The 17420-nt window shown below is 40.1% G+C and overlaps 1 protein-coding gene across 8 annotated transcripts in view; it reads right to left on the bottom strand.

The window, feature by feature from the left end:
* The window catches only part of LOC143218411 (uncharacterized), a 641385-nt gene that overhangs the window by 610651 nt on the left and 13314 nt on the right, over positions 1–17420 (bottom strand). For 6 of the 8 annotated variants that reach the window (XR_013011059.1, XR_013011061.1, XM_076443569.1 and 3 more), the window contains exon 2: positions 3385–3462. The exons of the other annotated variants lie outside the window; for them this stretch is intronic. The gene's annotated coding sequence lies outside the window, so the exon portion shown is untranslated. The remainder of the gene's footprint in view (positions 1–3384; positions 3463–17420) is intronic. 8 annotated transcript variants of the gene reach the window in all.

Below are 17420 nucleotides of genomic sequence, written 5' to 3'. Positions count from 1 at the left end.
TAAATTGGAACACCATATCTCTTCCCAATTCTCCGAAGTTCCAACCATAAACTTTGGTCTTTCACCCTTACGCTGTTGAATTCGATTTTCGGAGTGCGTGCTTCATATTTCACATACATACACTGGATTTTAAAACGTGGGAACGATCATAAGAAAAAGTGACACAGATGAGTTGTCGCATAAACAATTATTGGACAGAAGAAAGAGCAGAGTACAAGAAGATTCCAAAAAGAAAATGGGTCTTTTGGTACATTTACCTGAACAGGGATATATGTACGCCCAATAATGATAATATCGCTAGACGTGCTTCTGAAAATGCAGAATTATTTTCGAAGATAACTGGTGTCAGTGAAGAATTAATGCAACGATTTTCTAATATGTCGCAGTCTTAAATAGCTGCCGAGAAAAAAATGATGTTTCATTTAATAATTATTGTCTGGAAACGGCCAAATTATATGTGGATAGCTTACTATTATGATCCGAAGATCATTAAAATCAAGTAAACTATTCAGATTTTATATGAACGTAGTATATAAGTATAAAATATATATGAAATGATATATATTTAATAATAAGTCTGGTTAAATTCATAATTAACTTTCATATGTTTCGAGTCAGGTAAAATCGGATTATTACTTCGAATTCTGCACATCAAAATCTAAAATTATATGTTTGTACCAATCTCGATTCGAAAATACTGTCACGTCCGGTAGTTCAGTCATTAATAATAATTGATAATATCTATCATGTATAATATACATTTTCTGAATTTCTTTTCATACTTGCTCTAATAATGTTATACAGGAAATAAAATATCAAATACTAATTAATAATTAATATTGAACTATCGTATGTTATACCACATTGCGAGCATTAGAATTAAGGGAAACCTCTATAAAATATACTTCGCAGTTGACTACACGGAATTGCTAACCCATGTGATTTATTTCAAACTTAAAACTCATCTTGAATTTAAATCTGCATTGAACAAATTAAGAACACAGCGAAATCTATTTTATTAAACATACGAAATAATTCGAAATATAATATGCGAGCGAATAATTAAAAGAAACGTCCGTTGAAACCTATTCATCACTGAAGAATGTAAAGATAGTCCAGAGGAAACTAAGATAGATCACTACGTGGAAGAAATTGACAAAAGAATCGATGAACAATAGGTTGGTGACTAACTATCTAGGAGGATGTGTAGAGCAATATCATCTAGCCAAGAGGATGATTAGAACAAATCGAAAATTATACATCCGGTCAAAATGCAGACGATTAAGAAGAAAAGCGATTACAGAGGATTGATGAGGATGCACTTCCTATGAAGATTATGCTTAGAACAATGGATTGACTGATCTATAAAAGGGATGGCTCCTCATCCGGACAGTCAGTCGACAGTCAATATTTCTAAGTTCACCAATATTCAAGTCAATCAATATTTCAAAGTTCACCAGTATTCAAAGTCAGTCGCTATTCACATATTCAGAGTTCAGTATTCAAAGTTCAATGAAGTTTTGAAGGCGTGTTAACCCGCCGGAACCATATCATCGCCATCCACAACAAATTGAAGCGACCATCCGTCATCACCTCCCCAAAAGCGAGTCACCTTTGCGGTAAATACTAACATCTAATAATAATAATATAATAACCCAACAACTCTGTGTATCCTTTTGTTGCACAGAATATATTTTGTTTGTTTATTTTTTTTAATCAAACTCTCAAATAATTTTGTATATCCGACTTCGACTTCTTGAATCCAAATCCAACAAAAAGGCCAATTAGTATCTAAGAAATCCTCAATTTCCCGAACCGAAGCCGGTGAATGCAGGTAGGTTGAAAACTGCGTTTTATCCTCTATCTATAACTTTAAATTAATATTACCTCTTAAAACATCCATCTTAGGACGTAACAATAACTTCAAAAATAGTTTCGTCTGCGTTTTTCGCGTTTCAACACACTTGTGCGACGCGACAGCGCTTAAACTAACGCGCAAAGGTTCAACTTCGAGGAAAAATGCAGAAATTAATCCTCATCCGCCCATCACTTTCATCATTTAATGTGTCCCACGTGTGTCGAATTGACACAATAGTAAAACATCAAATGAAATGAAACAATAAATAAATTAGCTTTGCAACCAAGACTTAAAATTAATGCATAATAAGAACTCATCCAGGGTATAACGCGGAGGCGTAAACCGTGGTGTATAGAATCCCAGAAACAATTGCCTCATTATGGACAATGAGACAGCCCTTGATGGTTGGTCATCCAACATAGTGTCGCGGCGCGACCGACCGCGAGAACAGAATTTAAAGTCCGGAAGATAACCGGGCTGGCGTTCGCATCGATTTCCGTGTTTAAACCGAAGCTTTTGAGCATGAGGGCCAGTATGCCAGACAGGGGATGAAGCGGCGAGGTGTTATCCAGGGAAGAATGAAAGGGCTGTTGCGTTGCACGCCCTTTCACATCTCTTCCGCTAATGAGGTGGACTCGCACAATCTGACAATGCTCCGTTTTGTTCCGCACAAAAGCAACAATCCGTGCACGGCTCAAAAATTTCAAGAACCCTAGCCGCTTCAGACAAACGAAGAACTTTCTTTCAGACTCTCGATTTAAAAACTGCGACTGAATGCTTTTTAGAGACAGTAGAATGCTTTTTAACACTATTTCCACCGCGGTTTTGTGTATATCTATTTCGACTTATGTTTACTATGTATAGAATTAACACCTTTTCGGTTGTATCACCAGTTACCGATCATTCTGTATATTCAAAGAGGTAGATTTATTGAATAATTTCCCTTTATTGCATCTTTGCAGTCCCAATCGATTTTGATTTAAAATTTTACAAGGTGTTTCTGGACACCTTTGGTAGAAATTTCGTCAAGCATTCGAATAGAGTTGGTTGATATGCGATGAAATGGGAAATAATGATAAAAAGGGTAAAAAATTGTCCGCAAATGATGTGCCTTCTTTTCGCAACCACAGGTCCGGATTAATGGCCGAGTTGTTAGAGGCAAAATTACGGTTCGAAATGTAATGGAACTGCGCTTTTGGGCTGCACACACATGGTCATGATATTTGAGGAGCGGAACGGGCCCGGCTCAGCGGTCACGGTAACCGCGCGTTACCTTTTATCGAATAAACCAATTTGATTGGATCGGTACAATTTAATCAACTAAAAGTAATCAAACACGAAACGTAATTGCACGTTGACCAGCCAGTGTTCTGTTACCGTGGCCAATTAAGTGTGATTTAATTATCGCGATCGCGATGTAATAATTAATATAAGAACGGCATTGTTCGCGGCGGCAAAACAATGTCCACGCGAACAGACCGACTGCGTGCTTTAAACGCGGAAATTCATACCAAAACAATACGTACTGCTCTATGTTTCGATGGGGTTACATCGGAGTCGGCGACGCGGGCTTCATCGATATCGTTTCGACTGACAGGAATTCACTGAAAACAGATTTGCACGACGTCAGTATTTTATTGACAACGATATTGATGAACAACTTAATTTCTGAACATCTACAGCCATTCGTTTGCACAGTCGGCTCCCGTATAATGCGATCAGAAAACTGTATAAACAATAAATGAAGGAATGGATGGATAAAGGTGTCGAGTAACAAATTGTTTGTTTTCTGTAAAAGAGTTTTCAGCGAGGTATGTTGTCCTTTTTTGATGAATGGAGAATGGAGATAAAAACACAAAAATCAATTACAAATATACATATATATTGTTATGGTTAATCTCTAATACAAAAGAAGATAATAGTTATCTTCATTCATCAAAACTCTTTTACAGAAACCAAATTTGACACCTTTATCCATTCACCCCTTCAAATATACAACAAAATTATTTATAAAGACTGGTCAATTACTGCCACAGAAGATACATATACAGGGTGGACCACCAAAAAAAATTTGTTTGATACTTACATAATTCATCTTAATATCCGGTAAAAGATAAGTGTACAAAATCTATAGAATTATTTATAAAAAGAATCATGATAGCCTTAAAGATTCCTGAACGAAAGAGCTATCATTTTGTGGAGCAGTTTACAGCTAAATGAGAGACTATGAAGCTAGTTCTACGAATTGGTGTGGATATCGAGTGTGTACTGTACCTAAGCGAACGTGGCAACGGTACAAAAACGCTTTGTCCTTTCGACGCGCAAAGTACAGCCATCGAGAGGACACACGATCGATCTGTTCTCGATGAGTTCTGTCGGTCAAGACAGTGGCTGTGAAACGTTTGTCGGCGGTTTCACTGTAACTCCGTTCCGAGCATTGGTTTTCGAGGCTGCTAGGCAATGAAAGGGGCCCCGGGTTAATGTATATCCCGACGTCGCGCGAATGGAAACACGAAGGAACAGCGACAGGATGTTTAGATTGAGAGGCTGGTCTTTATTGCCTGGCGGGTCTGTGGTTCTCGCAACGCGGCCGAACGGGGAACAGTGATTTTGGCAGCGCCTTTCAAACAGCTCGCAACGGCGTAATCTCCGCGTAATCGACGGCTTAATAAAAACAGAGAAGCTAGAGAATCCGACACGATGAAGCTTACCCCTGATCCGATATGTGACCAGAGAAAAATGTGTCGTCAAGAGATGGGCAATTTTTTTCGAGCAATTGAAGCATCGTTGCGCACGTATTCCAATCAATTTTGCTCTTCTCTCCCTCCCTTCGGCCTGTCTCACCCTTTCCGGCACCCTTCCGCGTTTACCGCCCTTCGCATTTCGCCCTTCTCCCGCTGCGCCTAATATGAATACCAGCGTCGCGTTATTTATTAAATAAATCAGCACACCTCGAACACGCGCACACGCGTGTACAACACGCCTCGATAGTTGGATCCCCGGCAGTTGAACGTTATCGAGAGACGATGCTGGAATCATAAATACACTAGTATACGCGGTTTCAATAAACCCTCTCTTAGCGAGCTACAGCCCCCCAAGCTACGACCTTCTCCGCTTTCAATAAGGCAAGTCCTTTCGCCTAGGTTGGTTTTCCCAGGGAAAACGGATATGTATCGCTGTATATTGGCTGCCGGAGTATCCAGAGTGGCTTTCGACGTCGTGTCGAGAGGACCTCTATACAAGATCCCCTCGACGAATATATTCCTTCGATCGGCGGCGATACCGGTTGGCCGACGTATAAATCCCGCGCCGTTATTATGGCATTTGTCCCCGTCACTGCTTAACGCGTTTTCGATTCGACCGTCTTGCGCCCTTTCCGCCGACACGAACTCGCGAATTCGCGGTTCAATTCCACGATCGAATCGCTTAAGGCGAATTTACACTTCTTCACACTGCAAGGGAGTGTCGTAAAGCTTGGAACACCGTATATAAAGTGGGACAGCGCTTCTTTTCCACATTAACGCACTGGGAACATTAATGTCATTGTTGTCAACTTTCTTTGTGTGTATAAACAAAATTTCCATGAGCAGTAGAAGCAACAAGTCGTGTTCAGTGTAGCTGCGTCAAGCAAAGGCTAAATATATTTCCTAACAAGTTGTATTGTGTACCTAATTGATTCGTTTTCAACTAAAAATTGTTCAACTACGATTGCTTAAATGTTTTTAGCAGTGACATTAAACAAACGCAATTTTGTACCCAAATTATTCTATCCGAGTTTCTTGATTGTATTACGATAGAAATAAGATATTATTGTCATTCAACTCTCAAAATATATCGAACACTTTGTTTAAAGATTCATCACACTTTCAACAGTTTTACCTATAACTGAATACCGGTGAATTAATAACTAGATCGAATTGTGCGGTCGAGTCATTACGCTCGAACGGAACCGTTCGTCATCCGACATACCGCACGGTATTCCAGGTTACAGCGAAAATGTTATCGTCGAGAGCAGAAGGTGGACGCGATAGACGCCCACTTCTCGGGATCAGCAAAAAGCTGAGTCCTGCTGGACAATTCGCATGCCAAACCCGAAGACACTTAATAACCCAGACGATTGTAGGGTAGCCCGGCTAGGAGTAACAGCAAAGACTCTTAGCCTAATCACTATCGCCAGGCAAACACGGATAGGGTCGGAACCACAAGACTGCAATCCTGTTTGTACTCGGTGTTTAAGGATAGAGATGTAGATACACCGTGACATTGCGGCAATATTTGAACCAGTGGATTTGCAACATTTAGTACATGAAATGTACGGGATAACTCACGTAACGCAACTCACTTTTCTTGTGCTCACTATGCAATAGAGAATGTATCAAACTGTAAATACTTTAATGATATCGGGTGTTCTACAAATAGCGGTACAAAAATTCCAAAAAATACTCTGTCTACATAACACAAAACGAAGGTCACCTTGGATAACATAAACAGAACCGTATCTTTCTTTTAACGTGGAGTGCCCACGAAGATTATTTTTATCGTCACTAATATCGTGATTTTATTTAAATTTATATGAAATTTTTCTATCTATTCCGACACTAATTTTATAACAGAAGAAATTTTGAACTAATTGCTTAAAATTTTGGGGAAAATATGATTAATCATTTAACTGGATTCGGTATTTTATGGAGAACCAGGAAAAAAATAATTTTCTCATTTTTAGTGCATTTTAATATAAGTGTGGTTTTTAAAAAGTTTTTTTAATATATTATTTTCCTCTTGAGATATTATTTGATATTTTTTTAAATTAGTACCAAGTTGTAGAAATATTTTACTCGCTGACATATACTTTATTTTGAAACCGTGTTACCTGTAAACACGCCTAGGGCAGCGTTACTGAACGCAAACATTGTCTTCTGGGAGACGAGTTGTTGCAGATCGCGCGAAAATCGGATTTTGATGAAACTTTGGGAGTTTATAGTTCTTCGAAAAATATTTGACACGTATTTTTTTTATCGGCAACCATCCACTTTGAAGGGGTGAAAATAGGGGATACATGTTTCAGGATTTTCTTTTTTTTTGCCGTTTAACAATAATTATACATAATGGAAGATAGTCTTGCACCTGGCGTGTGGGGGAATTCTGGCTTGTTTTAACGAAATATAAGCATTTAGTATAAACGTATATAGTATTTTAAACAATATCACTGGATTACATGTCGTTTATTGTTTTATCAGCAGCTAAAGAAGGTGGCGCAGGTATCAGCGTGACGCGGTGCTAATTACAAATAAATAATTAAAAATATTGTAGTTTCTTTACATTACCGCTTTGCTTGAGCCGTTAATCTTTGCTTAACGCTGTCGCTTTGTTCGAGCAGAAAATGCGCTCCTTACAAACGACAAAGATCAAAGCCTTTACACTTCTTTCACTATCTCTTTTGTTTTTTCTTAATTCTAGTTCTTTTCTTTGCATTCGATCAGTTTTAAGTGGTGTCGGTTTCTTTAGTTTAAATAAGTTAGCTTTAAGTTTTTAATGATTACTGACTATCGCTGTTAAAAAACTAAGCTAACAATTTTAGTACCTTCCTTCCACGACCCTGCTATCCTTTACACGAGAGAAATATTGTTATTTCTATTACTGTAGACCCAGACGAATTCATCTCCGCGAAATGGGGATGATACAATAAAACTCGGATTACACAAACGCCGAACGGTACTCACGATTAGGTTCCCATACATGCGCGGTCTGTTTTTCCTTCGCGATCTCGGAAACGCTCGAGAGAAAATGGAGGGAAGCACGACGGGGAAAAGAGAGGAGCGGGACAGGATCGAGGAAAAGAAAATATCTGCCCGGCTGTTACACGACCAAATAATAGAACCCGGGATTCGGGATCGGGATCTGAATCGAAACTAACACGAGCACATCCGAACCAGTTCTCCTGTAGCGTGAAATAAATTACGGAGGAAGCAAAGTTACGAAAATCCCAGAGCGATACCTCGGAAGAGCTGCGGCGTTAAATCGAGCATAAAACCCTAGAAACAGAGAGACGGCGAAAGGAGATAGACGAGACGAAGCGAGAAAGAGAGTGGAAGATATAATCGTGACGGATCGCTTAAATAACCCCGACGAATCCGTACAATGATAATGATGATGACGAGGATCGCTGTCGATGATAAAGCACGCGGTTTCACGCACGCATTCCATTCAATCCCTGAATGAGACGACTGTCTTATTCATTCGTCACTCTATAGAAAGTAGGAAACTTCGAAGCCGATTCCGGAGCCTGATCTCCCTTCCGCCCTTCGTTCGCGTCTTCTCTCTCTCCTCGATTTACCGAGCTTTCTTCGTGGATGAATTTATCCCGAGATCACCGGCTAAACCGAAGTTTGCGAACCTCTCACATGGTGATCGCGTATAATTAGGCATTGTCGACACAGGTTACACCAGGCCAGGCCAAATACAAATTCTTCGTGAATGTAGTCGCGAGCGTACCGTAAACTTAGCCATAAAGAGCCAGTGCTTCGCGATAACGAACGCGAGTCTATTCAGTGTGTCCCTCCCTATCAGCCAGGGGGATTATCTTTTTCTTCCGTGTCCATTTAAGGAACTCCCGAGGACGATATTGTAGGATTAGAAAATGGAAGAGATGCAGTTCTTCTTTCTGCGATACTACTGTTCCGCGAGGGGGCGTTTAATAATGATTCCAACTGATACATAATAACATGATGCATTTGACGATAAAGCGCTATCCCCTTTCTGATCATTAGACTGCGGATTTTTGTGAAAAATAGAAATTGGCCGGATTCATTGCAAGATACAGATAGACACTTATTTATTTTCCTAATTACCAGACTGCGGATATTTATGCAAAATAAAAATGTTTTGCATTGATTGTGGAGAAAGCAGGAATAATATAAAAATTGATTTGATCCCTTAACGAGTTTGTTACATTATAAACAACATTCTTGAATTTTTAAAATCTTTGCACGGTTTATATTTCACCGAACCAATTTCTTCATAAAAAATGCATGAAGATCCCCAGTCTACTAATTACTATTATCAAAATTTGAATACGGAATGGAGATTGTGAGAAGTTTTACAGGCGATCTATAGTAACTAGTAACGGACTGTGTCGTAAAGGTTGGAACAGTGCTTCCTCTTTCCCACATCAACGCACTGGGAACACCAATCTCAAGATTGTCAACTTTACTTCTGTTTATAAACAAACTTCGCATGAGCATTAGAAGCAATAAGTCGTGTTCAGTGTAGCTGCGTCAAGCAAAGACTAAAAATATTTCCTAAAATGTGTGATGGTGCTTCTTTTATTGTGATTGCTTCAATATATGTAATTTCTTGGAAATTTAATGTAGTTTAAATGTGCAATAAGAATTGTGCACTTATGGCGATGTGGGGACACTCGTGCCGTATAAGTTGAGACGCTACCTTCTTCCTTTGTTTTGCATATAGACATAATTTTTATGAAGGGAAACCATATTCCGAGTGTTTTTAAGTAAAATAAACAAATTGTTAAGGCAACGACTGTGTCGAGACTGGCAGAAAGTCCAATTGTGCATGACAGCCAATGAAAAGCACTGTTTTGACTTCGCCAGGTAATCTTTTGATATTAAGAGAAAAACAAGAAAAAATGCTCCTGCGAAGGAGATGGCTACCAATGAAGAGTAAAAAAGTGACACCGAAAAAAACCATCCAAAAAATCAAAACCGTTAGCAACGAAACGAGCCAAGCGGGAATTGTTATTTCCACCTGATGCTTCGGATTCGTCTGCTTCACAAGATATAGATTTTTGTATTGTCTGTATGAAGAACATGCTAAAGAAGTTGAGTCGCTCGAATACCATGGAATGCAACACCTGTAAGAGAGCTGTGCACTTGAAATGCGCTAATATAAGGCGTTTTGACTCCATTACAACATTTACTTTTTAGAGCTTTTGGGGTGTCCCAACTAATACGGCAAAATTTTTATTCTTTTTTTTTTACCGCAAACATTGTCTTCTCAAATTGGCTATAACTTTTTATCCGTTAACGCTATCATTATACTTCCTGCAGCGAAAATGTAGCTGGCAACTCTACCTTTCTCCAACGGTACAGATTTTCTTTGCGTAATTCTCATCCTATGAAATGTTATTGCTGAAAAACAAAACGTGTCCCAACCTTAACGACAGTCCCTTACTTAACCTTCGCAAGGTAATCTGGGGTCTCAGAGACCCAATTTTATATGAATAAAATTAAATCTGTTTGTTCACTTTTTATCCTATGTTATTCTTTATCCCAAATTTATTAAAAACAAGGCTACTTATGAAAATTATTTGTCTAAGAGACCCCACCTTACTATTTATGTGTTATTAGATATTAGATCTTACCTTGCAAGGGTTAAGAATTAAAAATATGGCATTCAAAACCTGAATATCCTTTTAAACCACTGGCTCGATATCAAAAGCAGCTCCACGACGATACAAGATCGTGCTTTCGTCTGTCATTGAAATTTCATAAGATCCAGCCTCAATCGAATCGCAACACGATAAATCCATCCAACAGAATCTCGGAAAAGCATACAATATTGACCCAGTGAATGGTATAACTTGCAGACAGCCGGTACGGGTACGCGAGCGGGTATCGTCTTGCCGGTGAGGGTGCATTAGGGAGAGCCTCAAAATTGGCATCGTTTCTATTCTATTATTAACGGAAATATCGAACGACAGCCTGCAAATGCGCGATTCGGTTTTCAATCGAGGGTCGGCATAAAAGCATCATTACGGCAACAGGCGTTCATCGGTTTAGCGTATAATTGCTTCCCTCTCTCTCCCTCTGCCGATAGGGTAACCGAATACTTCATTTTCCTATCTGTACTCCAATTTCGTCCAATTTCATACACCCCATCAGGAAAAACACTCTAAAGAATTTCGACTCTCTTTATTCGACTAATAAATTCCCCATTCGTGCTGACATTAAACCCTCCATAGATTAAATTACTTTTCATTTTTAAGCAGGGAGAGCTCTCGTGAACAAAATGTTCAATAGAGAATGTGCGCTTCATCCATTTATGTACATGCTTGCCTCGGCTCGTTCTACGAATTCCTAAATCCAGACGTACAGTCCGACGCGAAAATTTGTGTTCGTACCTGCTAAATTCATAAGGATTTTGGATGCTTCGCGGATATTCGTAGTGTATTTACCGGGACTACATTTTTGAGAAATGACCGGTCCTGATTTAGATTCTAAGGCAATGTCAATGCTTTTGCATTTTTGCTGTAGAAAGCATTATGTACTAAGTCAGGAATTCATAAGTAAAGTGATACCACTCAAAATATATTTCTAAAACAAGTACAATAATAAATAAAACTATGGTGTACTTTGGGTAAGCACAATTTAAAGCAGTGAACATATTAAAAACATTTAAAGACATCAGCGTATTGGTCACAGCTTAACCAGATAATTAAAAGAAGACATTTTTATTTCACTGGTGTGTCTTGCAATCAATGTAGTAAATATTTTGTATTTTGCATGAAGATCCGCAGTCTATTTATAACTAATGTACATGACAATTAACCCAGTATCTAAATAGCAACATGGTATGTGCACAAAACTGATTTGTTTATTGCAATTATTGGAAACATAAATGGGTGTCATTTAAAACGGTAAGAACGTTAGGTGAATTTAAAAATACTATTTTCAATCTATTCGCTGTCTAACAATTATTATTTCGGAAGACTGTATTCACGTTCACAATGCATAACACGTCTCCGAATATAATAAAACAGTTACAAATGACAAATTTGTATGTCAAGGTGCGATAGAAATACAGTACAGAAAGTCTGGATCACTTTTTCAAATCTGTACTTAAAAATCTTAAAAAGTTGTTTGAGCTACATGAAAATAAATCGCTAAATTGCAGTGTTACTGCAGTAGCTTTCTCGGCGCGGCGTCATAATATTTCAGAAATCGTTCAATTCGAATAACCGGACGAATATCCGCAAAACGTTCAGCCTCTCATTCTTTCGTCTGAGATACTTGAAATTTGTGACGCGCGCTTTTGCGACCGATTGTACGTTCGTACGTGCATGCACATCACAAGCGTGCACGTATAGCGAAACAAATGGGAAGCGATTAGAGCAGCTTACTCGCCTCGAACATCAACGTTTCAATTCGAAACAAACGACCGCTCGCCTCACGCTTATTAACATTCGTTTACCGTGTGCTTCTCGATCGCGTTAGAAATCAGTATTGTGGATCAGAAGAAAAACACTTTTCTCTGTCGAAAAAAAGATGGGTGAGGAGGAGGAGGAGGAGGATTCCTTTGATGACGGCGCGCACGTGGGCGTTCTCGTTCCCTCCGAGGCAAACCTCGACAGATCGTTTGATCGTGTTAGACCGAGATTTAACGAGCGGAACGAATCATCGAACGGCCGTAATCCAAAGTCACGCGGAATTCGCACGGTTCGAGCGCGTGTCCCCGTCAATCTCTCTCTCCTTCCCGTGGAACACGATTCCCGGTATTGCATACAACGATTCTACGGTTCTCTGTCAACGGGGCCAAGGGATTCGTCCCTTAGGAACCGGAGCGAACGCCACGTGGCCACACAACACGTGCGAATGAAATTCGAACGGGGAATGCTGGCCACCCCTCGACATGCTCCAGAACACAGTCTACGTCTTCCGGGGGTTCAGCCAATGGATTCTCCAGTCGACAGAGCTCCAGTGACCTTGAAACTGTCCATTGATTCGGCCGAAATCAAGAGTACAATCGCGTGCTCGTGATACTCGAGACCCACTCTCAATGAAGAGTCCCTTTTGCACTTTTCTACTGAATAATCGAACCTGCTCGTCGCAAAACACAGTGGATCTTGTTAACGTTCGGACACTCTTTGCAATAACTTCTTTAACCTTTAACCAGTTAACTGTGGCGACCTCTTTTCAGAGCGTGCACCTATACATCTGTGTCGCTTATACTTTTTAGTATAACTACACTAAGGAGCATAACTGATTCAACACACTTTAAAACAGAATAACTTTTTTATGAATGGACCAAACGACTTCGATTTCTCTGTAAGGCTAGAAGAATTAGTTTAGTAAATGACATCTAAAAAATATTTTGAAAAAATGCATTTGGTCGGAATTGCGAAAAAAAAAGATAGTAAAAATTGATTTTTACTACTTTTTTAGCTGGGCCAATAACGAAAATTTAAAAGATTTGTTTGGTCAACTCGTATAAATTATTTAAGCTCTGAAAATTTCATTGAAATTGGTTAATTGGTTAATTGGTTTACGAGTTATGAACGATCAAAAGTGGTAAAAATTGCAATTTTTCAAGATTTTCGGCCTTTTTATTTTTTTTTTTATCTTAACTTAGTTTCTTGTTACTATCTTCTACATAGAAGTGTGCGAGAACCCGAAAATGTCGAGTCTGGTCGAGACGAGATTCTCGAAATTATCGAGATTCTCAAAATTAATAGGATCCTTGAAATTATCGAGATCCTCGAAATTATCGAGATTCTCGAAAGCATCGGGATTCTCGAAAATTTCAGGGTTTTCAGTACTCGATTACCGGTTATGAGACTCGCTTTAAAAGCAATCGTGGTATGAGATTTTCCATATTTGAGGCGTTTCCGAAAACCACATTACAAAATTTATTCATTGAATCTTCTTTCTTGTATTCCGAAAGTTTCGAGAATCCCGATTATATTAATGAAATTTCGACATAATCAAGAATCCCGAAATTTTCGAGAACCCGACGCGACTCGTTTCGATGACTTCCGATGTCTACGATTTTCATAGGGATAAATATTAAATGTAAATATAATATTATGTAGGCAATAATACATATATGTATAAATATAAATATGAGAGTGAATTTCGTGAAACATACGTAGTAAGACAAAGGGAGGAGTGCAATATTAACAATCCGAAATATTTAGCTACGAATAAATTATAATTAACCAGTTTCTCTCTCTCTCTCTCTCTCTCTCTCTCGCATTTAAATATAACCTAATTGAATCATTGTATTTGTAAAGTACATTTTGAAGGTCCACTTGATAACTTGTTAAAATTGAACCAAACTATGTACTTCAATTTGATCATGTTAGATATGCTATAATATTTGAAGTAACGACGTACACAAAGTTAATTTGACAAACCTGTGGTAATCATACATGCGCCATGCTGTTTGCGACCTTGTTAATGTTTATATCAAATTTCTAGGTGGATTGAATTTTCGAAATCTCTGTGTGTTGCGCATGCATAAAATCTGCAATCTAATGATTAGCTTCAACAAGTTTATAGTACTTACGCCTAGTAATCACGTTACGAAATTCTTTTTACACGACCTGTGTTGTTTGACATTGTGCAATTACCATTTTTCTGTCCAGAGGTAATTAACCATCGTGTGTAAACGGTTAATTAATTTGAATTTTTGAGTGTCGTAGATATTTATGCTGCCGTAGTACATGATTAAGGTTCTCATTTTCAAAATTGTATTTCCATTATGGGCTATTTATTGCATCATACCGACGCGAGCGTGTGAGACAAATAGATTATAGTACCAGCAAAGAAATTAATAGCATTACTAAATTGGCTGACCAAATTGGATAACCGGATGACAACATCAGTTTATTCAAACCAGGTGATACTTAATAGAGATTTGAACGCAAAGCCTGGCTATTTTTCCAGGTGCATTAATATCGATCTACTTCCCCTTTTTTAAGGGAAGTCAATTAGTATAATTCTCGATGACCACATTACTCAGAATGCGTTGTTCTGTAATCGCTAAAATTACCGTAGAATCATTTTTTCACAAATTCTCAGTTGTGAATCGTGAAGGTTCAAATGTACTAAATAATCGCTGGTAAATATTGTGTTAATATTTCACATTTCGATTTACAGTGATTTAATCGGATGTAACGAATATAATTGGCGAAGGAATGCTTGCGCGCGATGTTCTGTCTCGAAATTAACATTTACATGGCTCGACTGTATTGACATCGGATTTCACAGGTGAGTACGTAACTGCGTAAATAATGAGACCCGTCCACGCATGAACTATGTTTTATTCATTTCCGGTCGGGGCGAGCTACAGGCAGGATGCAAAATTTTTAATTCCCCATCAAATCCGGCGATCGTCCGGAAGCAATAGCGTTCCGCAAGCTTGACCGGCCGCTCGATATTCCCTTCGTATTTCCAGGAGGCTCGCTCGTTATACAACAAGACGATCTACGAAGTAAGATGCCAGCTCTCAAGCAAGAAACCCCTTTCTCCTTTATGAAGCGGAGACGAAAGAGGCTTGCCCTCTTTGCCCACGACCGAGCCCGCAATTCCAATCGTAATATCCGTCGTCTAGTTTGCAAGCTCTTGGCTCGCGAATGACCAATAATTTATTACCCTCCCCGACGATTCGGAACCATCGCGATTCTTTTCCTGATTCCTATTCGCCTCCTCGACCTCGGTATCGCGTAATATCGCAGCAGCTTCGTGACCCTTCAGAAAAAGGGGATTCGCGGAACGGCTCGATGATTGACAATATTTTGCAGTGTTTGATATCATGCGCGGAATTCGCGATGGTCCCCTCTTCAGTTATGAATACGTGACACCAGCAATGTTGCAAAGGGCCTAGCCGATTAAGATGGTCAAAACTGCCCTTAGAGCTGCCCAATAGCCATTGAAAAAGCTCTAAGGGCAGTTTTGACCATCTTAATCGGCTAGGCCCTTTTGTACGGTAACAATTTGTACGTATTACTGCGGACGAAAAAGAGCCACGTACCAATTACTACGTACCCATTACTGCGGATTAGAATTCGAAATATACGAGCGTACGGAAACAAACTATAATACGTATCTACGCATAAATTAATGTAAAAATTGTTTTGGTTCTCATAGTTGTACTGTTACTTTTATTGGCGCTTCAGTTCTTTTATATTCCCGGTGGGAAACTACGCACCATCAAATTGAAAGAAACATTTCATTCAATGTGTATAGTCTGCAAAACGATTTTTCGAAACTGGACAAATTGTCAGGACAACGAGAGTTTCAATGTCTTAAAGCCGTGTCCAGCACAGAAATGAGAAAAACTTTAAATGCGTCTTTCCCGAAACTTAGATTCCCAACACTTTTCTACAGCTTTCTCGAGGAAAACTGCTTTTCTCTTTATCCTGCACATTCGGAATATATGTATTATGTATATCTATGTTCATCCTATCATAATCAAATATTATCTGAACTATAGAACAGCATCTTTGGAGAGACCAGGCAAGTGCGAAGGATTAAGAATCAAACGAAATCAAAGTACCATTCACCTACGTCCAACAAAGGCAGCGTCGATCGTATCGGAACGGATATTCGTCGCCGAGACTTGCAGAGGATTTGGAAGCGTTATCGAAAGTACCGAAGGAAGTTGCACGGTGACTCGGGCATTCCCGGTGTCCCTAGATCGTCTCTCTTTGCGATCTCAGTAGCGTGACAAACGCGAAAGTGCCATAAAAGCGAGCGTTCGCTTACGCTTACGTAAGAAATCGTCTGCTCGGTCGAGACACAGCATCCGACCCTTTTTCTGCGAGCGTCCCGCTCGTATTGCACGCGGCTCAAAACATTCCGAGCCACGTGGCCAATTTTACAAGCGAATAGAGAGGCTCGTGCCTTCCCTCTGTCCGTAGGAGGTCCTTTAACACATCGTGGCGGTGTTTTGTTAGGTGGCCCCGGCATTCGGCGCAATTAGCGAGCCGAAGGAACAACAGCGTGAAAGAGTTCGTGCAATCGAGCCTCGTGCGGAAAGATCGGCCTGCCCTGAACGGGCCGGGCGAAAAAAATCCGAATTATATTTATTCTTCCCGGCGAATCAAACGAGATCAAAGGGATCGTATCGACGCGGCAATCGAACTGCAATTTAAATTTAAATCAGGGAGCTGACCCCCACAGAACCCGAGACCTTTGCCGCTGATCCATGTTATTGAATTCTTTTTCTTCCGCGGCACTGAACGGATATCGTGTTCTCTCCAGAAGGATGTAACGCGGCGCGCCGCGTTAGAGGATAATATATCGAGGGTGAAAGTCGGCTATGTCCTCGGGGCTGTAGAATCCCAACTACAACTCGACGTACGATGCACCGAGTGGTAATGATTCCCTCACGGCTCGTAACGGTTTGCCCAACCCGGCCCGACCCAGCTCGACTCGCCTCGACTCGGCCAAGCCGGGGCTTGCATTTCCTGCTTGTTCCGCGAAACGATCCAGACGCATAACTTCCGTTCGCCCGTCCGACCGCAAGGTCAGAGGTGAGCGTCGTGTATAACGTCGACGTCGCTCGCCCCGAACTAACTTTCGACATTATTCGCGTTACCAGCCACGACTCTGTACGCCCAACCATTATTATCCCTCCGGGCCGGCTGCCTGCGCGCATTTTCCCGGTAATCTAGCGTGCCTATTTTTGCCCGACCGCCGAACAAATCGCTCCGAGGACGACGAACGATTCGATATTCCGAACTAACGTTAATCCCGGCGCGCGAGGGGACGATGACGCGAGTTTCACCGATTCGACCCGCTGCTCGACGGTTTTTCCTCCG

The sequence above is a fragment of the Lasioglossum baleicum genome, chromosome 2 (assembly GCF_051020765.1).
Source record: "Lasioglossum baleicum chromosome 2, iyLasBale1, whole genome shotgun sequence".
Classification (NCBI taxonomy): domain Eukaryota; kingdom Metazoa; phylum Arthropoda; class Insecta; order Hymenoptera; family Halictidae; genus Lasioglossum; species Lasioglossum baleicum.
Note: the sequence above shows the minus strand (reverse complement) of the source record. Positions and strands in the feature narration are given on the sequence as shown.